Source organism: Chaetodon auriga, chromosome 2 (assembly GCF_051107435.1).
Source record: "Chaetodon auriga isolate fChaAug3 chromosome 2, fChaAug3.hap1, whole genome shotgun sequence".
NCBI lineage: Eukaryota > Metazoa > Chordata > Actinopteri > Chaetodontiformes > Chaetodontidae > Chaetodon > Chaetodon auriga.
The window spans coordinates 20936257-20963621 of NC_135075.1; the positions used below are offsets into that span (position 1 = coordinate 20936257).

At 43.7% G+C, this 27365-nt stretch overlaps 1 protein-coding gene across 1 annotated transcript in view; it reads right to left on the reverse strand.

Annotated features, from left to right (window-relative positions):
- The window catches only part of gli1 (GLI family zinc finger 1), a 51374-nt gene extending 25470 nt beyond the window's left edge, over window positions 1-25904 (reverse strand). The window contains exon 1 of the mRNA XM_076740220.1: window positions 25583-25904. The gene's annotated coding sequence lies outside the window, so the exon portion shown is untranslated. The remainder of the gene's footprint in view (window positions 1-25582) is intronic.
- Window positions 25905-27365: the final 1461 nt, after the last annotated feature.

Genomic DNA, 27365 nt, shown 5'->3' on the forward strand with positions numbered 1-27365 from the left:
GTCTGTCATCGCAGCAGAGGAGCCGGCCTCTGCCTGACTAATCCGACCGCTGACTCCCAACACTACTGGACACACACACACACGTTATTGTGTCAAACCTGATCCAAATCAGTGGATCGAAGATGTCAAGATTGAATCATTATGAATTTCACACTACATACACACATGTTGCAAGAGGCCAAACTGGCTGAGTTGTCAACTTTAGCTGACATGAGAACAGGTAGCTGTAGGTAGCTGTAGCTCGTTGTGGTGTGTATGCAGGGGTATGACGATATGTATCCAACGCTGTTACAAGATTTTACTCCGCAACATCCACAATTCATCAGTCCTTCATTCACACATGCTGTGTTAACATAAGCATGTATTGTACACACTGTGTATATGTGTTACTCACACTTGCTGAGTGCAGATTGACAGCCGGTGGCAATAATGTGTTGTAAAAGGTAGCCAAAGCCAAACCATGCTTAGATAAGGGAGCTTCAAAGCATTAAATAAACTTTGGTAATGTTTCATGTCACGCATTCATGGTTTCTAGGCCTTCAGGATACGTGAGAAATGTTAAATGTAAACAAAGTGTAGCGTAAGTAATGTGTGCCAGGCTTCAGGTTTATCGACTGCTGCTAAGAGCTTTGAGCTGGAAGCAGCGCTGGTTCCCACATCAAATCGTACATGGTTCATAGTGAAAATGCTGTTTTTTTGCAAGGCGCTCTGAACTTGTCTCAGCCTTGGAAGAAGACCCTTGACCTGACCCTATTTACCAAACATCACTAGCATTTCAAAGCATCACTGTCCGCACGCAATCACTGTTAATCAATGCTACTGGCTTCCATTTACACTTGGTGAGAGACTGATAAAGATGTTTCAGTGTCTGTCACATGCTGCAGTTTACATCAGAAAAGCGTGGGAGATGTTTTGCAATCACACAAGCTTTCTGCTATTTGTGCATGTAAACACTGATCCTATCTCATGCGTGAGGAAGGGGCTCCCTTTCACTGTGTCTCGGCCCTAAATTCCAGTCTGTATCTCCACGCAGTGCTCAGTGATGCGCAGGGAGCACACACACACACACACACACACACACACACACACACACACACACACACACACACACACATAAAACAGACGCACACATAAACACTCGCTCTCCCTGATACACAGACTCAAACATTTAAAGGCAAACTGGAGGCGGAGCTCACGTATTTACACATAAACTGCCACACACACACTGAAAAGAGATGTATGTACACACACACACACACGCAGATATACATGCACATATACAAACATACACACACATACAAGGAGCTGGGGGGGGGGGTCCTGATGACCCATGGACCTGATGTGACAAACACAATAAGAAGGGCACAATTTACGTCAGCAGCTCGTGAATGGCTCACTGAAGACATGCAGACACACACGCGCGCACACACGCACACACACCTTGTGGCTGTCCTGCTCTATCACTGGAGGAGTCTTAAAACAATCCTGCTTGGCAAGTGAGTTTTATTTTAAAAGAGCCTTCATCAAGTTTTAGAGTGAGTTTGTGGAACCTTTGCTGAGCAGAGGCCTCTGTGACTGGAGGAGCTAAACTCTCTTGGTTTCCCAATTTTCTCTTGAATCAGTCACTCAATTACTCAATGCAGCGTTAATGATTGATGTCATGTAGGAACAACCACATAAAACTGTTTCTGCTTTGTAAATACAGTTAACGTCAACACCCTCTCATAATCTCATAATAGTTTTTTTCTGACAGCTCTGATTTGGTTGGTACTTAATTTTACAAAACTGCCTTAAATTTGCTGAAAGTCTCAGTCAAAATCCAGCTGAGTGGCCAGTGGTGGTTTGACTATTCCTTGTTCTATTCTTGAGTTAAAAACCTAAGACGTAGCATTAATGACAGGAAAGTACAGCAGACTCCTAAAGGCAGTGAAGCGACATCAGCTAGCAAGCTAACATTAGCCACCAGTCAGATTTAAGGTCACACTTGACCTCGAAAAAATCTGCGGTATTTCCATTTAGAAGTCACATTAAAATCCAAAACAATTGTTTTTTTGGATTATTTTTTGGATTTGGAAATAATTAACTTTCGTTGTTAAGGAAACAGAGTTTGAGATGACAACTGCTCATAAAAGTTCATTGTTTACGGGCTTACGTGTTTATTATTTCTGACGAAATGTTGCTATACACACATGAACCCTGCCTGAGGGCCCATGTGTCCGTAATATCCTGGGCTGCAATTCTAAATAAATAATAAACTCATTACATAAACTGGATAGAAAAATTGAGCTTTAGGACTTGACGTAAGGGGAAATCAAAGATAAAAGGAGGGCAAGGAGAGTGCACTTTTACCACTGTTTCCTGTAGAGCGAAAAAAAAGGAGGTAGAGTGATTCACTTGAGATGGAAAAAATCTGGCGGCGGTAATGTTGCTGTGCAGCGGGCGACTCAGAGTCTGTGTGTGGTATTCATGCTCTCCTTTCTCCTTTACAAAGGAGGAATGGGGGGAATCAGAAGGGATAGAAGGAGAGAGAAAGACAGAGATGGTCGAGAAAATGAGGGCGACAAAGAGACACAACTGAAGAAAAAGCGAGTTGATGGAAGAAGAGGAACAGAAAAAAAAACGAGTGGGGGGGTGGGGGGGGCAGAGTTGAACGGCACTATGCTTGAGCAGTCCTTTTGACTGGGGAGAGAGGGACTGCGGACCTATTGTTGAAATCCCATTCCTCACTGTATTGTCCGACCTTATCAATGCAGGGTCACCAGGAACAATAGTGAACGCTCCCATAAGTTCTCATTTGTTGGCGGTGTCAGCGGCCGCCGCACACAGAAAACGCAGGTGTTGTATCTGTAAAACCTTTTCGGAGTCCAGCATATGTGAGTGAAAGTACGTGATACAGTTTGACACTCACATATTAAACATAATATTGACATTTATTAGGCATCGCTCAGTTCTGGCTTTGTGTTACAACCTGTGAAAACAGTCGTATGATGTCTTTTTAACACTGATAAAGGTGTGGAGGTTCAAAGAAGTGGATACTAAGGAGGCAGGGAGGCTCCAGTGAAAGATGCTACTGTGTTGCATTATGGGAAATGTAGGATACACTGTTTCTGGAGCTTACCTATGCTAGAAAACTAAAAGTCACGATATGTTGGCTTCATCTGCTTTGAATCTGACTGTCCTTTGTCTCTTGTGACTGCCCCAAAATACACTAGAGAACAACTTAAAAGTAGATTTTACCTACAATAATTGTAATAATTGATCATTTCAGTGCATTTATCTGCATGTTGGCTTAAGAAAAGTACTGACAGTTATATTTTAAGCATTTTGAATCATTTTCCAAATGTTGCAAGGATTCAATTATATTCTAACTCTAATTAAAATGACTCCATACCATCTGACTTCCAAGCATTTATATCATCATTAATACTGTTTAATTGTCCCTGATTTAAAACAGTCAATGGCACAAATGTTTATACTTATAACTTCATTATCAATCCATTATGTATATGTTGAGGGCTGATACATAGATGATCATACATGATACACATTAAAGGCAATTTATGTGCTTTAAAAAGCAATCAACCTGCATGTCTTTGGACAGCAGCAAGAAACCCACACAGACATGTGAGGAGAACATGCCTGTGTGTCCACACAGAAAGGCTGCAGCCGGGTTTGAACCCCAAACCTTGTCGCTGTGTGGCGGCGGTGCAGACCACCAGGGTTTGACTGCTGTAAGAACAGAAACCGCCACAGACGATATTGTTAAACACCTCAAGCAACAGTACACAGTGACTCAGGCTCATGTAATAATATGAATTTTGGACCAATAGGCTGAACTTGTTTCAATTCCTTCACTGCCTATAAGAGTTTTATGCACATTACTCGAGGCCAACTAGACTGAGAGAGAAAAATTCCACCTGTGTGATGGAAAAAAAACAACAAAAAAAAAAACTCTTCTCTAGGGTCACCAGGCGTTTCTTATTCATTACCAGCTATAAAGCCTGACAAAGAGAGAGCTCCTAGCCCTTCTTCTGCCTCTTCACTCCCTCGCTCCCTCTCTCCCTCCGGCTCTTCATGGAGAACAGAGAGGGGGAATCATTCAGTGGCTGAAAAGGTTAAAGTCTAGCCAAGGGCTGGAGTTCCTGCGTCTGCCAGGGGCACCTGAAGAGGGGCAAACATTTACCGGCAAAGAAAAGAAAGGGAGAAAAAAAATCAACAGCCTGCCCGAGAGCTGCCGGGTCCGCGGCGAGTGCTGGTGTAGGGCCCTTGGAGAGTTTGTCTTGTAATTGAGTCAATTGTTGACCCCCTGTTCAGTCTGCCTCTGCAAATCTTGGGAGGAAAAGCCTGCCGAATAATTAATGTTCTCTCTCCTTCTCTTCCTCTTGCTCTTCATCTATCCATCTCCTACTCCTCTTCACTCCCCCCCCTCTTCTTCCCTTGTTTTCCGTTGTCTCAGAGTATGATTGTGCTGTGAGTCAAAGGCAGTCATTTAGAGAGGGGGGGGTCTGTTCAGGGATCTGCTGAGGCTTACAATCTTCTTTTCAACCCAAATCTTACTTACCCCCCCCAACACTCACTCTCTCCTCTCTCCTGCACTCTCCCCCTTTTTCATTCCTCCTTTTGTTTGCACCGTGGGATGAATTTTAATCACTCCGCTCTCCACCTCCGATCTCAGTCCCCCCTCATTTTTTTTCCCTCTCTCCCCAGTCAGGCCACTCATTCCCTGTTTCCAGCTCCTATCCAGCACTGCAGCACCTTCTCCCCTTACCACTCCTCTACTGATCGGGCCCTCAACAGTTCTGAGAAGACAAGGACACAGATATAGCCCTTTGATGACGAGAGGAAGGGAGTATTTGTCACTCCAGGTTTAGCACAGGCCAAATGTCTTTAACAGGCACGGGGGCAGCCGAGAACTGGCAGAGAAAGAAGGCGAGAATGATAAAAAGAGGGAGTTTAGGGAGGAGGAGGAGGAGGAGGAGGAGGGGGAGACAGCGGGACAGAGAGAGAGGAGGGCCGCATTCTGTTTGTGGAGAGCGATCATTTTTAAATGCCTCCTTCATTCGAGAACACTTTGTTTGCATAAGGGCTCTAGTGTTGTGCTCCCATTGTGGCAGCTTATCCCGAGGGACAGTGCGAGCCAGGGACACTGTTGTCATTCACATTTCTCACATTTGCTTATTAGCAGGTGATCTAAACAAGAATAGTCTGACAGCTTTAAGAAGGGAGCGTTAAAGCACATTATTGTAAGAGGAGCAAGTGAAATGACCGCTGAAATAAGTACGTCACGTAAATTACAGGAAGTAATCAAAGACCGAGGGCCAAAAGCTAAAGGCCACTACAGCCAACGAGGCTTCCTGAAGAGCCAAACGGTGACACTTAAAGACGGATTTTCTTTACAGCGTCCAACAGTCCTTCCTCATTTTCTCTCTGCAGGCCACAGACGGTCAGCCTGCACATTTGTCCCCGTCAGACCCATCTGCATCTGTAAGAGCATTCATTAAAGGACAAGGGAGAATCACTCTTTATGCCAGGACCTCAGCACAAGTGCAGCTATTCACAGTATGGAACAAGTTAACCTGAAGACACTGTGAACTCTCCATAGGAGAGGTGATATTATGAGAGACCAGTCCTTCAAGGGGAGACCAGAATCAGGGTTGTGATCATAAGTGTGTTCTGTAGAGCAAGAATATATCAAATTAAAAAATAATCTTATATAATATGATGCACTGGCAAATGCTAATGATTCAGTAATATAATAATCCAATCATATAATATATATATATAATCACACAATGTAAGTGCATCTTTCTAATAACACTTATATAATATTATACATTATGCTATTGCTATAAGCAAGAAGTCTTTCTAATATTTTCACTGCTGTATGTTTGTGTTTTTGTGTGCAGGGTTGGATCAGCATCCGTGACTGTAACACTTCCTCTCTGGAGCATCATCTGATGAGTGAGACGACACCCTGTTTCACGTGGCGTTCCTCAGGGAGAGTCAAGTCCTAACAGCCTGTCTCTCTCTCTCTCTCTCTCTCTCTCTCTCTGTCTGTCTCTCTATCCGTGGCTCTCCTTGTGAAGTGTTTGTTAGGAAATCCTGAACAAACCGTAGCTGTTTGTTCTCTTTTTGTCAATGACGGGTTTTTATTGACTTCTGCTATTGACAATCGCTCGACTCCTGTTGGCCTCACACAAGCTGGATAACACTGTGCAAATAGGTGTATGTACACACACATTCACAATCTGTCCGAAACCTGCGTCCGAATCAGCCGGAGCACATTGTTTGGGGACGGAGAGAAAAGATGAGTTGGAAAGAGGAGAATATGCTTTATATCAATGCAAATGGCTAGAATTAAATATGTCAAGTGGAAAATTCCTCAAGCCTGAATATCAAACAGGGTAACAGACATCTTAAGACGTAAGACACCTGGATGTTACGTCTATATGAGATATTGAACAAAACCAGTTAAAAACATGGACAGTAATGTGCTGCTCTAACAGCTTCCACTCTTCTGGGGGGGATTTCTATAACGTTTTGGAGCCTGGCTGATAGAATTTGCTCTTGTGGCTGCACAAGAGCAAATTAGTGGTCGCCCACTGATGTTGGGCAAAAAGGTTGATAGTCGGGGTCTACACAAACCCTTCAAGTTCCTCCACAATAAACTCTGAAAACCATTCTATATGGGCCTTGCTTTTGATGTTTTCAGGTGGAATGTAGAAAAGCCTTTCACCAAGTTGGCAGCACACTTTCAAAATCTCACTGTATGCTGTAACATTCAGATTTCCATAAACTGGAAATAAGAGCAGGGCTGAGGTTTTGTCCTCCTTCATATTTCAGAAAATGTTGGTGTGGTTTAATAGCTTGAGGAGGAGTTACTATTATACAGCTGTTTTCTCATATGAACTCTCAAAGCATCACTGTCCACACACAATCAATGTTAATCAATAATCAGGTCTGGGCATCGCCTGGAGCTGCAGACATTTCACACATGCGGCACACAACCAGTGATTATCTGCGTAAGATGCTTCTCACTTACTGGAAATACTCCATTTGGTTTAGGTGAGGGACGGCGCCTGGGTAGAGCGTGCAGGAGGAGGAGGAGGAGGACTCATCCGTAATGACTGTTTTTGCCTTTATATCAATACTACACGTATTTGGACATATGCACAATATCAACGAAGGAGAGGCAAGAAATATACAGGCAAGGAGAAAAGAGCACAAAGAGTTACTCTCTGTGCAGCGTCATCAACACGCCCCCTCACTCACTGTGAATTCTCCGGACAATGACCTGACATATTCACACATGAGCTCAATCTGACATTACACAGACTTTGTACTATGGGGCTGGCAGAGTAAAGTCCAATTAATGTTCGGTTCAACTGACTCAGACGTTTTCGTGAACACATACAGCTCCTCCTGGTAGCAGTGTGTGTGTGTGAAAGGGGCTTATTATGAATTATGAATTATTGTTATGATATTATATTAAAGTAAGTTAGAATAAAGGTGATTTACAGTCATATTCTCCACCACAATTACATACATGCAGAGAGGGTCGACCATAACATAGGGTGACTGAAATATAATTGAATACGGGTGTCCACATATTTTTGGCCATGTAGTCTACTATATGCCTCGCGGGTCGTCTAAATTAAACAAATACAGCAGTGGTTGACAGTATGGTGAAACACAGCTACAGTGACCTGTCATCATCACCATTCACAGCCATTAAACGCATTAGTATGAATCCAGTTAACTCAACCGGGAGAGCGGAGGACCCTCCAGATTCTTTGGCTCTGACTCAGAGCAAAAAAAGGAGCCGAAGAAGGGAGGTTAAGAGACACCGGGTGTGAGGGAGCGAGAGAGAGCGAGTGAGGGCGATGGAGTGGTGAGAAAGAGGTTGACAAAAAACACACAGGGAGCGGAGCAGAGCTTCTGTGTCAATGGAGGAGATCATGGATGCCAGTAGGGGGCTCAGCCTTCAGCACAATAGACCCCCAACTGAGCCAAGACCCTTAATACCCATACTCCTATTTCACACATCTTTTCAAAGCACCCATACAAGCCTCATCCACCTCCCCCCACTCCCTCCGTACTCGGGCCGAGCCCCGTGATTGCAGCCAGGATGACAATAGCGAGAAAACCCTCAGTGGTGCAACTAGGGGCCATCGGGGAAATCACGCAGGGGCCATCAGGGGCCATTAGGACACCTTGTCTTTGTGTATTGGAAGACAATAGTGACATCTCAGGAACAGCAGTAAAAGCTTCCTCTGTCCTGGCAGGGAGCTGTTAAGAATGACAGGGGCATCAAGTGTGGGTGATAAATGGGTCATTATCATCTGATCTAAGGTGAAGTGTGGAGCTGATAATGAGTCTCTGCGTCACAATCAGTTACCAGTGAGAGCCTGTTGTGCTGCCACTCATATGACCCTCGCAGCCGTTTGAGGACAACTGGTGCTCGTCAAACTTTCTTCAGATACAAAGCATTTTTGACACAATCTGCTGAATCATAGTTAAAAAGTCACAAAGTTTTACTATCCACTGATAGCTCTTTGAACGCGTGAGAAGATGTAAATACTTTGTAATAATAATCATAATCCAGTTACTTTCCTTCCTTCCTGTGCAAAAATATTTAAAAGTGACTGCAGACAGTATTTATCAAAGATGTGAAAAGCCTTTGGGGTGTGATCTGGACGCTGCAATGAGAGAGACATGCAAACATTTCTCTTCTGCCAAAAGAAAACATCTTGAAAAAACTCATCGTTGGGAGCGGGGAGGAAAAATATACCTCAACATCCTGGGCGGTTCCAAGGGAGTTCTGGCTCAGACCCAAACACTGGAAACAGGGTGAAGAAGGCCGGGCTTTGTGGAGTAACGGAGTGGGGAGCGTAGCGAGGGGCGTTGGGTAACCTAGAAATGATTTACCCCGGCAAAAATGTGACTTTTTGTGAAAAATATGACTTAATTACATGACGATGTCGAGAATGTAAGCAGGCACAATGTATCTTCAAACTCTTATTTTTCTTAAATTGATACTAAAACTAAAACTGCAACCAGGGCTCTCTTTTTATTAGCCCCTTTGCTGCTGCATGAGCTCATTGCATCAGTACCCTGAGGGCATTTGCAGGCTAACAAACTCGCCTTTAGTCATGGCCTAGCTTAGCTTCTCCAGCCTCTCAGCCCAGCTACTGGCCTCCACTCAAGCAGACCCCCTCCTCCATTTACAAGGCCCTTCAGTAGCCGGCTGGTTGCTAGACAATGTGCTTGGTTACGTGGGTTATGTAAAGACCCTCCTGCACACAAAAGCCAATGTGGGCGCCTGTTATCTGCAGCTCTTCAGAGCCCCGGGTCAGTTAGCAGAAGAGCTCTGGCGCTAACACTCCAAGTTAAAAACGTTTGCTCTTCAATGTGTTTACTGAGAGGAGAGGAGAGGAGAGGAGAGGAGAGGAGAGGAGAGGAGAGGAGAGTGTGTGATGTATGTGTATGCATGTGTGTATACATACTGCACATTATTGTACCTCTGTTTCTCACATTTTCCACAACAATACCATATTTTTCCATCCATATGCCTGCAGCGACAGCCCGAAAATTTGAAGCATTATTACAAAATTCTAAGTCAAATGTCAAAAAATGTGCTTGTACACCTACAGCCCTTTCAAACATGCACCTCTTAAATTTGATTAATTAATAATCACAGCACGAGTCTGAATTAAAAGAGTGCAACAGCAGCTAATGTAAAACATGCACAGAAAGACAATCACATCATGTTTGCCTTATTAAGAGTGCTGTAATAAAATAAACCACAGAACACTTGAGAATGAACCAATTTTAAGTTGCTGTGTAAATTCTTCTTATGTCATGTCTATAAAAAAAGGCTCATGGTGCAGGGCAAAAAAAAAACACATTAATAACCAGACCAGCACTCCCTCCCTTTACTTCTGATTGTCTTTAATGTCAACTGCATGGCTGAAAATGTGAATATCCAGCAAAACGTTTTACATCCAGCTTGTGAGCAGTTAGGAAGTCTATTAAAAATAGAAGAAAAATGTTGAAGCTAACGTCCTGTCATCCTATGTTTGCGCAGTTTACAAAATGGGCATCAGCAAACATCCACGTCTGCATAAACCCACATGGAACAAAATCCATCACCTCTACAGACAGATGAAGCCAGCAGTGTTACATATGAAATCTACAAAAAGGGCTTTAAAACATTAGAGGTAAGTTTTGGTTTCTGCTTTGGCTCAGTTCACACCACCTACATTTCGTACATATCTGATGACGTTTCATTTTGTACAAATAAGAGTGAACCTCCTGATGGTCTCCTTCATTCTGGATCGATCAGAGAAGGAAAACACAACATCTGTGTGCGTCTGTGTGCATAGGTGACAACAGACAGCAAGAGCCCTCCAGGCAATGACATGGTGGTAAGCCACACACCTCAGGCGCACCACCAGTCTGCTCTGATGGCCAACCAGCAGGGGTAGAAGTACTGAGGTAAAGAAAGCCACCGTTTGTGTGTAAAGGTTCAACTTAAAGACACACAGCTTTGCTTACACATAAAATACACACAGATCCCGTCGATGTTTGTACACCGCAGACTGTCTCCTAACATACTGCCTGTGAGAGATCAGGCATGATGTGGAACCACATAAACATGCCAAAACCCTGACTGTGGGAAATTATAGTCCTGAACGGTTCGGTTTCAAGAAAAAACCCACACAATTAGTTTCCTGAGGATGAAAAACAGAGCACATAAAATACGACTGAGGACATTTGCTAATGTGACGACTTGTTTTTGAGCAGAACACCATGTTAACGCCTTGTTACGAAAGAGATTCAGCATTGCAGGTTTGCTCTTAAAAAGACAAAAACAACACCGAAATATGTTCAGTTTTGTGCAAAGATTAGAGCTTAAACAGCTTTTTTGATAATTGAATATTTTTCATGTGATTTTAAAGGGAAAAATATCGGACATTACCTGGTTCCAGCATCTCAATTGTGTGACTTTGCATCAATTTGAGCTTCAGGAAAGGAGCTTTATAGACACAAATCAAGAAAATAAGTGGCGGATTAATCAGCAATGAAAATAATTATTAGTTGCAGTAAATATGATCCAGAAGGAAAACTGCATCTTCAAATTGCAAAGTTTTAATTGCGCAACAAGCAAATAAAATCCTCATTTTCACAGGCTCATTCTCTTGTCAGTTAGTTAGTGCCAGCTCGAGCAAAGTTCATCTGACCACAATTAACAACTACAGCTCTGACATCTCTAATCTATGAGCAGCTGCCACATGAGAGCAGCTTCGTGAGCGCGCACACGCTCATCCTGTGTTTATCTCAGGTGAATTAACAGTTGTACAGTAATGAACAGCACTTGTAATTGTGTGCAAGTATCACGAATGCGTACTATTTATGTTCCACTGCAACAAGACACAGCAAATGTTTTACAGAGGCTACAGAGGAGATTTACCACTGCTGTCCCACAGATAAAACTCACAAAGACAAAGTTGTGTTTAGGCAACCTGAGATGAACCTGGACCGCAGTGAACTCCCACTAATTGAATTTTTCATCATGTCCCAGACAGTCACCTCCACCCACAGAGAGAAAACAGCCCTATCTCTGAACATCTAAACACACACTTGCACTGGGGCAGAGACACGCAGACATACTGTACGGGCACTTCCATGCATACGCTCACTCTGACACCCAATCACCCTCACACAAACCCAGTCTGACAAGCTGCAGCATGTGTGACAGAGCTCTCCGGCTGGAAACAGACATCCCCCTGCCCCGAGGCTCGGCTCTATCCCACAGGAAGCTGGAGTGTGAGCTGGGACACACAAGACGAGGGAGGAAGAGGGGGGAGCGGCCACAAGGACTCGATTCAACACCAGCTGCAACTACGGGCGGATCAGTGGCTGATCAGTCGATGTGTGATTACTCATTGATTTGTTAGTGCTACACGAGTCACTGTAAGTTACTTAACTGACGATTGCAAGAAAAAGATGCACAAACAGCGTCAACACTGCTAAAAGCCATTGGATTCCTTAAGGACAATGGAATGCAATGACATTTTCCAAAGTTTACCGGACTTTAAGACTGATTTTTGATGCCGAGTGATGCAAAGTGGCTTTGTTGCAGTTAAATGAGAAGATTGGTGCCACTCTCAGGCCCGTACTGTAAATATGATGCTTCCACCAGCTGTCGGCTAACTTAGCTTAGCACAAAGACTGGAAACAGGGGGAAACAGCTAGCCTGCCTTTGTCCAACGCTAACAAAAGATCCACCTACCATCACCTCAAAAGTTCACTAATTAACATGTATTTTGTGTGACTAATCCTCACATAAACCAAAGTGTATGCCATGTTTATTTTATGTGCCAAACTATTTCCTTCTTTTCTTTTTCACAGCTAATTTCGAGCAAAATTAGATGTGCAAATGACGTGTTCGTGTTGGTGTTTAATGGGCAACTGACATCATGACATACTGTAAACCTCTTAAAGTGAGAATATGTAAATTTTAAAAGAGGAAAAAACACCAGCCTTGACTAATTCCAGGCACTCTCTGCACACTTTAAATAGACATTGCCTTGTAACTGACCTTTCTGAGTCAGCTCGCTGACTCTTCTTTACTTGTGCTTCTGTTAAACTGCATTTTATATCCACTATCATATCAGTCACTTGTGGTACAGCACCGAACACAAGCTTTGGACCCAAAACTTCAGCTAATCACCAACGAGTTCCCTCCTCGCACAACATCCACATCTGGGACCCTTCGCCCACTGTTCACCCGAGCACATGCACACAGCACTTAACATTCACACAGACACATTGACACGCACAAGTGCTCACCACATTTCTGCTCCACAGCTGCACGAGAAGACAAGAGTCGATAAATAACCCCTTTGAATAGGATCCTGTGGGTTTCAGTGTTTGAAACTTTGAACATCCAGTGATTGTTCTCGACAGCATAACAAATTTCTGTTCATATCCCAAATGAAATGTTCCTCTCACCACGCTGAGAAGTCAAAGACAGCATGTATCTGTCAGGCGGTCAGCAAACCAGGGCCTTTAATGGACTACAGGTGCTGGCTAATAGGGCCAATAAATGTGCCACAGCAGAACAACTGCCTGTCCTGTCCAGAGTGGAAATAACGGGAACAGAGTGATGGACAAGCAGGTTTAACTGCTGTGGAAATAATCAGCAGTCGGGAAATCCAACAAAGTCACAACCTGCTGCGGAGTCGTCACGTTAGGAGAAACCGAAGGGAGACTGTACAGTTTTTATGGTCAATGACTGACAGACTGTACTGTACAGTAAAGAAAAAAGCAAAGTTTAGAGAAAACTCCATCTCAGGTCCCCTCATATTTATCATCTGACCCAGAAGTGTGGCCCAACCCATACATTGAGAACCGCTCCTCCAAAGTAATTCATAACTACCACATCAATTTGCCAACCTCTGAAGCCTGTGAAACATCCTGACAATGGGTAGGGCTGAGCAAATTTTATTTTCAATTACGATTTTGGCTTCCAGTGATTATGAAAACAACATAATCGAGACAAAACGATTATTGTGCCGCACTCCATTCCACAAAGATGCTCTTGTTTTGTCTTGTGTTATAAATCCAGCGCACCCCTTTCCTTTACAGCCGCATGCTTTCAAATCATTCTCACTGCAGTTTTGATGCACATCTATTTGTGCTGTTACGGTACCCGCGCCAGCAGCCAAAAAGGATGAAAGAGTTGAAATACTGCAATCCTTTCTCACATTTCATGTACCAAATAAAAATGACATTACGTAACTATTACATATTATTGTTGTCAGACATTTATGGTTTTATTTGCTTATTAGCTGAATTATAGCTAAAGTTCAAGGACATCCACTACAATTTATTGTCATTATTATTTTTAAAAAGTTCAATAAATGCATGACGTTTCCAAAGATTAATTGTGTTAAATTAATGCAACCTCACTATTGACAAAAATAGTCATGATTATGATTTCTGCCATAATTGAGCAGCCTTAACGAAGGGTGTCCGGAAAATCTAAATGTACAATGTCCCAGTTTGCGTGATGTATAGAAAATGTGATATAGGAAAACGATTTTGGCAGCGCTTTTCATCCATTCATACATTCTCTGCTGGTGCTCAGGGTCTGGATTCTTTCCCAGCATGCACCAGGCGAAAGGCGGGGATCCACCCTGCACAGGTCGCCAGTCCATCACAGGACGAACACACAGCGCTGTACTCTGTGTGAAAAGAAAATTGAGCGTGGATCCCTGTTGACCCTCTGTGTATTCAGCTGAGTCTGGTCCCATAAGCCTCGGCATAAACGCCCAGCATGGTACCCCGATCCTCCCCGCTGTCCAAAGACCAAGAAACTCACTCTCACAGCCTCTCCCTTTCACTGTGCCCTGCCCTCTCTCTGTCTCTCTCCGACACTCACAGAAAGACAGTATCTCTCCCCCACCGGTTACTCTCCCGTCGTCCCGCGCTCTCCTCAAACTGCTGCTGGCAGGTGCATTACTGTGTGAGCTCCTCTCCGACAGGCTGATCCCACTCTGCACCCCCTGGCATAAAGACAGTGATGACGACAAGAGGAGCATCAGGAGAAAGAAGTACAGGAGGAGGAGGAGGAGGACAACAGCTCTGGACCTGAAAAAACAACAGCTGCGACAGCCGCATTGTCATTCCAACATTTGTTTCATGCTGAGTGCAGCAGCAGGTCAGTTCACGGCATGGGAACCGCAGAACTAACTCCGTTTTGCATCCTCACTGGCACCGTTTTGCATCCTCAGCTCAAAGGACAGGTTTATTTAGTGCTGCAAAGATTAATTGATCGATTAATCAATTATTCAAGTAGCTAATGGACAAATGTGTCTCAAGTGTGCTTGTCTTTACAAGATACAAGATAATAAAGTGATTATCTTTGTGTTTGAACTGTTGGTTGCACAAAACACGACATTTGAGGATGTAAAATGTGGGAAAAGTGGGAATTTACAACTTTTTTTAAACATTTTTCACTATTCTCAAACATTTTAAAGATAAAACAATTAATTGAGTGATCGATAATGAAAATAATTGTTAGTTGCAGCCCTAGAATTTTGTCCACCATCACTTACACTACAGGTCCTCTTCGGAGTTCGCCATGTTTCTACAGAAGCCCAGAACGGACAAATTATACATCCGCTCTAGAGAGTGCTCTTGCCTTTTTTTGTGTGTTTTGCGGCCACCATAGGTTCACCTGCACACGTGGAAAAGGAGAGTGAGGCGAGGAGTTTTCAGTTGGTTGAAATCTGCAACCTCACTGCGAGATGTCGCTAAATCCCACACACCGGTCCTTTCAATGAGCTGAATTCGGCACAATAAATCTTTTTGGAAACCAAAACGGGCATGGTTCAGTATTACAGGGTGATGGATCCTTTTTAAATCAGCCTTTAGATTCTCTCCAATCATGCTGAAACTTTTGCGGTGACCATACGTTCCACTCAAACAGAAGCTCTCCTCAGCAGCACACTCACGGCGTGAAACCCACCACAGACATCACACCTGCATCCATCCAGTCACAACACGTAGGTGAGCCACTTCTCCGGGTCTCCTCGGAGAGAAATGACCTGCAGGGAGCTTTGTGTGTGGCCAAAAACATTGGCTCCTGATGCTGAAGAAACAACAAACTCTCTCAAGATTTTAACATCAAGAGCAGTGTTTAACTAACAGCTGTGCCGCCACGTCACTCCTGCTTTACCCGGAGACTCGACTCTAACGTATAAAATGAAGTTTTGCATCAGCTTCGAGGATGATCCCACGCATTCTTCTTCACGTAACGCTGGAAACACAATATACTACGTGGCTTCTTAACCTTGGGCTGCTCTTAAACATGAGAGGCCATGTTTCATGTTTCACCAAACACACTATAATCATGTGTGTCTCAGAGTCCTTCTTTACTGGCTCTCTTTTTGTTAGTTATTGGCTACCAGGAAATGAAGGCCCTCCTCATGTAATTAATGGGCACAATTATGTAATTGAGGAGTGGTCTGCAGTTCGCTGCAAATAGGACCAGATGTCCCGCGGGCCTGCTTGAGAAATTCAGTTGTTCTGATCTCTTACAGTGGGGTCAGCACCCATACCAAGACCTAGCTCGCCCCCACGCAGTTACCCAGACCCCTCTTTTCTTTCTCTTGTAAATAAAGACTTAATGGTTTACAAGCCTTCCAATAACCGTAATACCTTCAGAGCGAATTAGCTCACAAAGCAGCCAGACGCACAGGCTGGAATGAACCGAAAGTGCTGGGAAGCAGAAGTACGCCCACATTCATTTCTGTTCTTTTCAAAATCAGACTTTTTATGTTTTAACTTCAAGGCTAATGTGTGTTTTACTTTGTTTTTTTAAAAGATAGACAATTTTGAGATTAAAGCCTTGACAAAAATTTAAATCTGAAGATAAATGAGCCCTGTTCATACTAACGCAACCACTTGTTTACTTCCTTCTGGCCTCTTATTGTTGTAGTGTGTATGCATGCATGGACATGTGTGTGTGTGTGTGTGTGTGTGTGCGCGCGCGTGTGTCAGCACATTATCGTGGTGAACCAACCGACCAGCCTCTAAATTTGAAGTTTAGATTATTGCTCTGCAGCGAGCTGATTTACATGCTGCTGATGTCATCCCCTCGCTGTGTATTCAGCGCTGCGCTGTTACTGAGGCAGAGAAAACCTCCCTGTTCTCAAAAGTTAGAGAAACTCAGCACTGAACAAGCCTCTCAGTGTTTAAGTAAAACACAAGGAGGAGGAAGAATTCAAACTGGTGTATATTGTTAAAGGCCGTGAGATGTTTCAACTGGTCAGAGAGCTTCCACATTAGACAATCCGCTAAATTAGAAATCCTTGAATTTCTACTGAAAGACTCTTTGTAGATGTGACTTTTTATCATACGTAAAGTGAAGCTGACACCACTACGAGCAGCTCATATCCAGCCACGAATCTCCACTGTGAAAAACACTGCTTGACAGCTGGCTGTTGAGTGAGCTCCTCTCCTTCACCCTCAACATGAGGGAATCTATTCGAAGGCTCGATGTGGGCCCGGATCTTTCTCATGCTGAGCAAAACAAACAGTCATTGCTGGCATGAAATACAGAGGAGCCAGAATTATGCCTTATCTGATCCAACTTCTTGGGTAAAGACGTTTCCCAAGTACAAACTTCTCGGAGGAAATCAGTTTAAGCCCTGGAATTCCTTTAAGCTTCATAAAGTGTCATTTTTGACAAACAACAGAAAGTGCAAAATACATCATCGAGTTCGCGCTTATGAAAACTTCGGCGTGCTCACAACAGTCCCGCCGTAGCTCCCAGCAACGTTCCAGACTTAAAAACAAGAAAGGCGTCATTAAAATGAGATATGCCACCTAAAACACTGCAAACCGTGGTTGCTCAACAAAGCGGCAGAGAAGTCAGTCGGTGTAGTTAAGTCAGGCGGGGCAGGGCCAGGCAGTCAGTCAGCCAGTCAGGACGGTTGAGTTGTAAATGTGTTCCAGCAGGAAAAGCCAAGCTTCAGAGCGAGGCGAGCAGTCTGGAGTCGGCAACTTTCCCCTGCTCCAGCTAGCGCACCGCCCTCCCTGCAGCCCACCCAAGAAGCAGCCCATGGGCATAAATTTGAGAGCCTGACTCGCTGCGGATTTAAAACAATCTGCATCTCTCTCTCTCTCTCTCACTCCTCCACACTCACTATGAAATGTTTCTCTCGTTCACCCTTTACTCACTTCTGCCCTTCTTTCCTTTCCAACAAATTCCACTGTTAATGAAAATGGAAAGCTCTTTCTCAGCGCGTGCCAATAATATTATTTTTCTAAAGGCTTAATTAAGTTTGAAAATATGCAGCGAATGTACAGGAACTGTATTTTTCTCTTACTGTACGATCCTCATAAGGAACTCCTCTTCTTCTTCTCTACTGTAAAGGAGACAACGGCGAAGCTTTGTTGAAACAAAGTTAATTACATCTCACAAAACACAACCTTCCTATAGTTTGTTGTTTCCTGAAGGGAATTATTTTCTCAATAATAGCTTCAACACAAAGTAGACTGCTAGTTTCCATTTACGTTTTATGGCAGCGGACCACAGGGAACATAACTGTAAACAAAATTTGATGCTACAGAAGAAAACATCCAAGCAGTTCAGTTTAGGCTTTCACAAAACCAACAAAACAAGCACACCACATCACTTTTGTTAATCATGTGCTGTAGAGCTCTTCAGCCCAAATGAGCTCGGTTTGGTTGCAGATGCTTCTCTTTAAAAGAAGATTTATCACCGTTTCTGCTGCAAAAACAATCAACAGATGTTACTGATAAATTAAAAGGAAGGTGCAGAGATTTCTCTGAATCATCGGTGAGAGTCTGAAGCGGAGCCTGAAGTCTGATCAAAGCGCCGTTCAGACTGGATGTCATGTCAAATCTGTTGTAGTAAATACGAGGCTGTTCGACTGAGGGTGCAGTTACCTTCGACCCACAGCAGATTCATGTCAGTGTATCCGGTGACGGCTCGGCCTGCATTTGGCTTGCAGTGGTAGTAAGTCATGTGCGTGTGTCACTGTGCTACGTCCATGCATGTGGACGACTTCCTGTTATGGCATCTGATCTGGTTAACGTGGCATCAGCAAGCCACTGTAGATTCTCACAACTGTCACTTACTTACAGAGCAGGGAAACAGGAATAGAAAAAGACGCAAGAGGCTGAGCAGCGCAGGAAGAGGTGAAAGAATGGGAATGTTTTAAAAGACGAGGCAGAGGAGGGAGATTTATACAGAACTGGAAACATTTGGAAGAGAAGCAACAAGAAGTGGAGAAGAAAGCATACAAAGAGAGAGAATATCCATCTTTTTTGTGGCTGACCGCACTATTCCTTTCTCATAAACATGCAATACGAAGCAACAATGCCAGTGTGGTCTGGGTCATCCATTGTTTAAAATTTAGTTTTTGTAACTCCATAAACCTGGAACACATGGAGATATTCTTCAGTTTCTGTGGAAATATATAAAAGGAGGTGTCGTTGGGGGTAAATGCACTTAAACTCACATTTACTCACTTTGAAATAACTTTTTACACATATTTATGGAGGGTTTACGCAGCTGAAAATGTGCCCTCTCGTGATTTTTAATTTGGAGATTTTGAGATTGCTCAATTTATCCTTTACAAGATCTCCGAGCAGCTAATAACCCACCGCCCAGCTGGGCTAGGTGGAAGTTAAAACACACAAACACTCCTCTACGCTGCAGAGTCAGAGTCCTTGATATCGATATCAAAATATCCAAAGCTGGAATTGAATGTTTGGACAAATCTGTAATCTTGTTTGCTTTTACTTTGACTGGATATTTACTGATTTTTTAAAAAAGACACTAAATCAAACAGTGAAAGCTATACATCTTCAATAGTAATGAGAGGTTGATCATAGGTTGTTAAATGAGTGTCTAAACTATGGAAAACGTATTGCTTTGCAATCAGAACTGAAACCCCCACATCCAATTTGCACCAAAAAACAAAAAAGAAACGCTACAAAGGCCTGAAAAGCCCCCACTGGTGCTGCAACCAAAAATAATGTACAGAATACAACATCAAGCAGCTTTCAGCCCTCACATGCAGCTACATCTTATAGCATCTTTGTGCATACCACACGTCTAAAGGTCAAATCATGCTGCATACCGCTGCATGAGTGATCATATATGCCCATGTTCCTTTATAGATTAATATCTATAGATACTTGCTGTACACATTAAGGAGAGTGAGGAATGTGGAACTGCGAGTTGCCCAAGAACATCTGCCAAGCCAAGGATCCTCGGATGTTATCTCATCTCAGATAACAGAGTTGTTGTCCAGAAGGCTCATCATAACCACACGCAACATGGATGTGCCTCTGCACTCTTTCTCAACTTCAGCCTCTCTCCCACCGTCTCCGTCTGTCTCTCCCTCGCTTCGTGGAAGTCGGACATAATTATTCCAGCTGCAGTAAAATGTAATAGCCTATCACATAAAACGGCACTGGAAATTTAGTGACTTACATACAAACTGTTAAGGAGGAGTAATCCAACCTCTCCACTTAAAGTTAAAATGAGAGATTGCTGGTTTGTTGGAGAGGGACGAAAGAAAAAGAAAGCATTTTCTATGTGGAGCAGCAGAGTTTCACCCAGATGTTTCTTGTTCTTTGTGTAGGTGAACTCAAAAGGCTTCAAAAACTCATCATATCGCAACAAATCCCTCAGGATGACCCTCCCCGGCTATCTGACAGCATAAGGGAAACACAAGTTTTTCTCTTACTGGTGGACGTCAGAGAGGCGAAGGCAGTGAGCTGGGTGACTGTCAGACACTGCGTTGTAATTACACTGATGATGGCAGCACCCGAACGCACCGTGGCTATGGCAACCTGGTAAAATAACAAACACCGCCTCCTCCTCGCTTTCTGCCTGCCGACAGGACAGCGCGCCGTGAGTCATCAGCGGCTGAGAACACACACATTGAAACACACACACGGCCAAAGACACTCACACATGCAGGTACAAAATCTTGCAGGCCTGTGCTCCATGAATGAAGCCGCAAGCACAGTTTGTAAACAACAAATCCATCCAGTTATCACTCGCACTGAGTTTAAACCTGCAGCAGCCAAATCAAACGACTGAATCTCAACCTGGAAAGTCACAAGATCCATTTTTCTTTTCTGTCTCTCCCACAGACGCTGCTAATGTTTCGCCTTTGTCATCCACAGCCGACCACCATCCCTCAAAGGAAAGCCAACCACAAGCCCATTGTTACAAACCAGGCTAACGTAACAGTGGGAAATGAGTAAGTATCGGTGTGGGTTGGTTGGGCATATGAAAGCTATTCACACTCTCACCTGGATCCTATTAGCGCCAGTTTGATTTCTAATATCAACCACATGAGACGATAGTTAGCAGTCTAACTGCTTTTACACGCGTGCACACACACAAACGTATCAAAAACCGCCACCCTCATTCAAAGAAGGAGGAGGGAGATGGGGAAGGGACGGACTCTGGCTCTTACTGTCAGCAGCATGCTTAAATCTGTATCTCACACACACACACACACACACACACACATTCCCCCAGGCACAGGCTGACGCAAAAAACATTGCATTTTGCTGGTGTAAAATACAACCAACATCATTCTTCATGTTGGCTGCTGCTCCACATGTGACTTGACCTTTCATGTGTAGTATTAAGGCATTAGAGTCTTGATGGCTGAACCCGAGTGTTCCCACATTAGGGACCAGGCCCACCCTAAAAGACAGAACAACTGGCCCGTCGGTCCAAGTCTTTTTCGGATCAGCGGGGCCTTGCAGGGTTGGCCCTCCTTTGTTTCATTGTGTGTTGTGCTCCCAACCTCGCATGCAGCCCAGTATCCTAGGAATTACGCTCATGTTGGACGATTCTGCAGTTCACGATTTACGTCAAACGGCAAAGTTCGGTGCCAATGCAGGAAGTCCTGGGCCCTTTGTGTAGCAAGGAGGAAGGTGATGTGTGGAGATGAGCAACCCTGTCTCCAACGAAATACATTTTAACAGAAAACTTGTTTGCTGATTGTCCAATATGGAGGATCAACGGGCAGAAATGGAATATAATATTTATAAATGTGTTCTCATTAGTGTACAAACACCAGAAAATAAAAATAGCTGTGTTTTTGTTGTCTTAGAATGAGCTCTTTTTTTCTAGTGAGGGCTTTTTGCATTTTTAGCAGCCACTGTATGTTCTCCTACACACTTGGAAAGGAAGAGGTGAGGCAAGGAGTATTCAGTTGACCTCTAGATGCCACTAAATCCTACACACCGGCCCTTTAAGATTAGGGAAAGATTGTTTCAGTTAATAATGACGCATTTTGTGCTTCGAGTCACTTTTTCTGTGTTAAACCAAGACCTTAACCTTAGTCTAACCTGGGCTCAACATAAACAGAAGACAGTTTAATCATGTTTTGGGTGTGGAAATTGTATTGTAGGATTGTACTGTTGGCAAAACAAATGAAATTTTTGTTGGTGAGCAACTTCCACATATGTTCAGTATCAACATTTTAACGTTTCCTTATTAAGTTATGTTGATATAGCATGAATAATGTGGCAGGGACTATGTTACTATAAAAATGTATTTGCTGTTTCAAATTATTCGCATATGAACGTGATTTCTTCGGAGACACGGTTGATGTCGGGCTGGTGGATGATTCCCATCGAATTTTACTGCCGGAGACCTGAGTTTGTGTCCTGTCACAGACTACCAGCGTTTCTTTTTTTTTCCAAACCAGCTTCTTTCCCCATAACCAAGCGTTTTCGTTGCCTAACTCTAACCATGCCGTAACCACAGTTTATCTGCCATAACCACAGTCTTTTCCTAACCTTAAGACTGCTGTAGTTGTCACTGAACATTACCCAGGGTTTCTGCAGAATCATCCAATATCAAAGCATCAGCAGTAGGGCTCTTTTATGGGTTGTCCTGATCGTTGTGAACTGTCAGGTCAACACTGTGGTTTGAATTTCCCGTCATCCATCCCCTGGCAAAATAACGTCTACTACAGCCAACCTCTCATTCATCTGTTGCTTTGAACTGATTGTCTCTGTAGATTTCTTTTTTTTTATCTCCACTGCTGCAATTAGTCTAATATGCTTTCTAATGGGTGGGAAAGCTCCCAGTGACCATGAACAATGATATTCAGAATGTTTCCCATGACTGCAACATTTCCCCTGTCTATTATGTGTGCCCTTTGGCTAATGCAATTCAAGCTCTCTAAAGTGTCTAATGCCTTTGCCCTCTGGTGTCATTCATTCTCATTTCAGCATCATCTGATGTGTTCAGTGTTATACTTGTGGGAGGAGGGATTATCAATAGGAAACATTAATCTGACTATACGCAACTATTTTCTAACTGTGGCCTCTTGTTGTGATATTCAGATGGCTCCAGTGAGATAAAGCTCGGCTCAGGGACGATGACCACAACAACAACCACGACCAGAATCCATTCACCGCAGCCTCAGCGATGCCCATGAATGACGACACACAACGTGAACAAAACCCCGCAGCAGTTTGAAAACAGCACAAACTCAATCCGATGAACCAAAATAACCTTCAAATACCAGAACCTGACATCAGTGATCTGAGGGAGCGCACCATCTCTTCGCGGGCCTTCAAGTATGGCAGGAAAACCAGAAGATGAGGAGAGAAAGGAGGAGCAGGGGATAAAGACAGAAAGGGAGTGTTTGTGCGCGTCTTTTGCTTATGTGTCCTTTGGAGCATCCCCAGGCCGGTCTGCTCCGATCAGCTCTGCGATGCGAGCCTGCATGGTTTTAGCCAGGGCCGGCACAGACAGACAGCTGCTATTAAACCCTGATTGTTTCAGGTTCACAGGGTGTGAAAGGGTCTGATTGAGGGGCTGTGATCCCAGTGAGGGTGGTCTTTCTCCCCCTCACCTCCCTCCCCCTCCTCACCTCCCTCTCACTGGAAGGTGGGAGGAGGGTGCTGGGGAGGAGGATTGTTGGGGGGGGGGGGGGGGGGGGGGGGGTTGCAGGCATCACGTGACACATGTTTCTTGCTGAGCGGACCAAAATGGAATCTGGACAAAAACACACCACTTGTTGCTGCCTGCCTCTGGGTACCCGCGCGTCACATAACTGGTGGCAACACAGAAATTAAACATGTCCACATCATTAATGTTGACAGAGAGCTACTAAGAGTCCATGTTGAGGTATTTCATATTCCACATTTTGCTCTCTTGTCTGTCATCGCTCAAATTGTCTCCACTTTAAGATTTCACACACAATCCACCTTAAAATCCTCCAATACCTTTGATTATACTGGCCCACTGGGAGAAGGAATTCATTCCACTAAATTCATTTGCATTCAGGCTGATAGAGACTTATCAGCACTCTGATATGGTGGTGATAAACCAGATCAGTCCTCTCCTGTGGCTGGAGAGGAGGACAGTTGCTTCCTGTATGCTCTATTTGTTTAAGGGCATTCCCATTAAGGAGCCTTTTGGCCCTAACACACTTGATAAAGAGCAGGGAGCGTGAGGAAGCTCCCCTGTAGAGCTTTTCACACGTGGCCAAAGGACAAGTGCACTTTCCTCCCTCGAAACGCTCCCCCCCGTCTCAACCTTGAGAAGGGTCCGAGTGTTAGTCTGTAATGGATTACAAACCACGCCGCGCTGGAATATTGACTGGATTATATTTTCTGTTTCCTTGAACTCAAACAAAAAGTCTGAGGTGTTCACGAGCTGGTTTTCAACACACAGAAACTGTAACTTGAATAAAAACATCAGAACCTCTGACCATACTTTTTAGCCTCTTGTCCATTAATCAATTAAACAATATATATTATAACAGCTGTTTGGTGGATAATCCACGATTTCACTTTAAAATGTTGCCAATAAATCATTGTCTTTGCCTCTCATGTTTCTGGAGACCCGCTAAAGACCCTTTGTGACTTACAAACCCACTCTCTATGTGTATGTGAGTGTGTCTGTGCAAATACTGTTTAGGGAGGTTGTGCGTTTGTGTGCTCAGCACTTCTCACTGTCACTTCGGCATAAATAAGTGTTTGGCTCCTCTATTGAGTCCAGTGTTGACGCTCTTCAGTCCAGGGCCGCTACATGAAGACCAGCAGCCTAATCTTCCCACATTAGCAGCTACAGTCACCTCTTATCCAGATAATTAGATTAGATTCAATAATTTGCCTCAGATCACAGATGGATCTTGGACAGCTTCATTACATGGTTTTTTTTTGTTGTTTTTTTTAGTCCACAAGAAAGAAAAATATTCAGCCAGCATGTGAGGAAACCTGTGAGTTACTGCTGGTTAGTTGATGGGGCTTTTCCATGAGCTTCCTGCCTCCTGAAGCCTCACACGGTGCTCAGTGATGATGTTGTTTTGTGGGTGTCCTACAGAAACTCACATTTGGAGAAGATATTGGCACCTAAAGTATTTCAGGTTACAAGAAACAGCTGTTCTCGGGTGGCCCTGCCTCCCTCCGCTGTGCCAGATGATTTTAAGTTGCGTTTGTTGTCAGACCCCTAAAAGCTCCCCAAAGAGATGGACATTCAAAAGAAGGCACACTTCAATTTTCTGATGTCTGAACTTTGACAAACTTCAGTTCGTGCCAGCACACTCTTCACATCTCCACAAATGGACAGAAAAGTCAGGGCCGACGCTGCTTTGCGCTGAGGAGGAACCAAAGTGAATGAATCCACCCAACCCGGCGTATCACAGGGGCTGAAGCTTTACACATTTTGGCCGGTTTGTAGAAATATTATGCAACTCATTTACTGAAACTTGGCGTGTACATGAAAACCACTACAACACATTTGAGGCAATGCTTCCAAAGCGTAAAAGTCATGCACAATCACATGGAAGGATAAAGCCAAAGAGAGGATTTGCTATATCATCACTAATAACACAAATGCAAGTTTTTTTTCCCACCTCAGAAGCTACGATAGCAACTATTATAGTATAATGAAGCACAACTGTTCACCCGAGGATAAACTAGTAATTTATTGATCAGTGGTCGCCTGAGATTTAAAAAGCGGACATGTACCATTAGCAGTACTTACCTCAGGTTAATGCAGGAATATTCAGCATGAAACTTTTTGACTTGATTCCCAGAGTCCTTGAAAGAGCTCAGAGTGTCCAAGGACTGTGAAAGTCTGAGTTTCCAGTAAAGCCTCCCTGCTCGCTCTCTCTCTCTCCCCCTCTCTCTCTCTCTACTCTCTGGCACACGCACTCGGATGGAGATGACTGAATTCTGCACAGAAACCGACACTTTATCCTGTTTCAGAAGCGCTTTTCCATAGATTTTCCTTCCTTCAGACTCACTTTACGCAAACGGTGACAAAATTGAACCCCATGTTCGGCTATGGAGTCCCGCAAAGCGCCCTGGAGTTGGTTGCACAGCCAATGTGGGAATGCGCACCCCCTTCTCTTCCTCCCTCCTCCCTCCCTCTCTCCACAGTCTGTGGACCACCCCGAAACAGGAAGTTCACTTTTTGTTTTTCTTAAAAAAGGGCCACGCTGCTTCAGTTTTAAGTTAACATGCACCACACATTATCCATCCACGCTGATGTATTTTCAGTTTCTCGCCTCTCGTCTTTGTAAGTACATACAAATACATTTACAGCGATGAAGTTAAGTTATATGAAGACATTAGCGCATGCATGTTTATTAAACACTCGTATGGACATGGCTGTGTCTATATAAAGTGCGTTCCTCTGTAGTAATTGGGATAATCTATCTATAAATGTTTGTGTTTACTTTAATGTTGTAACTTCATAGCAGCTTCTCGGACAGCGTGTGTGGCTGGCTCCGTGTGGGGATGCTGCAGATTGCTGCGCCTCGCCACCAAAATCCACCACAAAACCTGGACTGGACTTCAGTCTGCAGCGCTGGACCAGGACCAGTGCCACAGGTTTGCAACATTTTATTTCTGCTTCATACACTCATGTGACAGGAGTATACAAAAAAGGCGCAATTGTGGTGTCATTTCTTGAACAATGTGTATAAAGTTAGCCTCGGATTGAAGGAGATCGTGGGCTAAAACCCTGGGACCCCTGAGTCCCAGGGTCCTAATATTCTGTGTGTCAATAGTTTGATTAATTTCAAATTTAGTAGAGAAGTTGTGACACTTAAGTAAAACCATCATTGCAAAAAGTGGGGCTGATTGAAATGTAAATAAAAACAGAACAAAGTCATTTACAAACAAACTGTGTTCACCGTAAATGGTTTAGAAAGTGCTCCTGAGCTCATGCAGTAATCTCCTTTATACAATCATGTGTGAGCCTTTCCAGGATGCCCCTTTCATACCCAACCATGATACTATCACCTGTTTACCTGTTCCAAACAGGTGTTGTTGGAGCATTCCACTACTTTTCCCAGTCTTTAGCTGCTCCTGTCCCAATTTGTTTCTGCATCAAATTCAGAATAACCATATATTTACAAAAATCAATTCCCTTAATGAGATAAAACATTAAATATATTGTCTTTGTACTGTCGAGCAATTGAGTATATGTCAAAAAGGATTAGCAAGTCATCAAATTCTGTTTTATGTATGTTTCAAACAGCATCCCTGACATCAGCTGAAGCAGGTCTTGCATAATAATCAATCTTATGACCATGTCTCGGAGAGGGGCCCGGTGTCAAAGGCTCATTGTAACACAGCTCACAGTGCTCTCATACAGTATGCTGAATTTTCCGTAATACATTTGTGTTTAGTCAAATTACAACAAACTATCCGGCACGGAGAGATCCTGGAGCTGGTTAGTCTTATTCCAGCCTTGGAGTATTAATTGGTTTCCCAGTCTCTGTGCACGTAATGACGCTGCCATGTGTTGTCTGCTGCGA